The sequence below is a fragment of the Carex rostrata genome, chromosome 7 (genome assembly GCF_964058835.1).
Source record: "Carex rostrata chromosome 7, lpCarRost1.2, whole genome shotgun sequence".
In the NCBI taxonomy this organism is placed as follows: domain Eukaryota; kingdom Viridiplantae; phylum Streptophyta; class Magnoliopsida; order Poales; family Cyperaceae; genus Carex; species Carex rostrata.
Genome location: NC_135924.1, coordinates 2193876 through 2195017, shown reverse-complemented (window position 1 = coordinate 2195017; position 1142 = coordinate 2193876). Strand labels below are relative to the sequence as shown.

The 1142-nt window shown below is 38.3% G+C and overlaps 1 pseudogene; it reads right to left on the bottom strand.

Moving 5' to 3' along the window:
- Positions 1-261: 261 nt before the first annotated feature.
- The window catches only part of LOC144556640 (AAA-ATPase At3g28580 pseudogene), a 1301-nt pseudogene continuing 420 nt past the window's right edge, over positions 262-1142 (bottom strand).

Here is a 1142-nt window from a genome sequence, read left to right as displayed (position 1 = left end):
TTCGATCAAATTTGGAAACTATTGGTGCAATGTGGCGAACTATATATTGTGATTCTGTGATCTTAATATTTGCAATTCGCTCACTATTTTTTTATTATTTGAGGTAAATGTTTTATTTTATTAGGAATTATTTGTTGGATATAGTTTTGAAAAAATAATTTTGAAGAAATAGTAATTAAAGTAAAACAATTTTGTATTTTAAATTTTTTGAACAAAAGTATAATTTTCGAACATTAAAAATATATATAGTAACAAATAATATGATTAATCTCGTGGTAATTTGATTAACAGACAATACAAAAAAGCATATTATTAAGAATTTTATTGCACCTGCGTCTAAGACACATCAAATTATATAACATATATATATTTTTACCTAGCTCAAGGAGAGACTAATTTAATTATAATTAATTCGAGGTGTAAATTGAAACGTTCAGTGCTCGCTTAATGCCGTTCACACTGTGGTTGCCAATTGCTCTTCAATTTTGGGTTCTTGATCTTCGGGTTTCTCCTCCTTTTGTTTGGCTGCTTCTTCCTCTTCAGCCTTTTTCTTTGCCTCTTCTTTTGCTACCTCTATCATTCTAATCAGATTCTCAAGACATGCGCCGACATCCTTATTTCTTGATTTTTTTAGTATCAATCCCTCCGCCACATCGGCCGCCGTCGTAATGTCCACCTCACAAAGAAGGGTTTGTATGGTCCTCGAACAAGTCGTGGTTCTCGACACCGAGATAGTTCTTGGCCAGCACCTTGAATGCCTCAAAGGTGCAGTACGACATCTCTATGTGCATGTCCATTCTGCCTCTCCTTATCAGTGCCGGGTCGAGCTTCTCTAAATGGTTTGTTGTGAATATAACGATCCTCTCCCCTCCACATGCCGACCACAGTCCGTCTATAAAATTGAGAAGCCCGGAAAGGGTGACCTTGCTATTATCGTCCCTTTCCTCCATCCCCGCAGCTTCATCTCCTTCTCTCCGTCGTCCTTCTCCTTCTTCTTTTCCTTGCGCTTGCCAGTTAGGTCAAGCGAGCAGTCAATATCCTCAATCACTATGATGGATTTTCCGGTTGTCTCGATGAAGATCTTTCGTAACTCTGTGTTGGTCTTGACGGCCCGTCAGCTCAAGGTCGTACACATCATACTC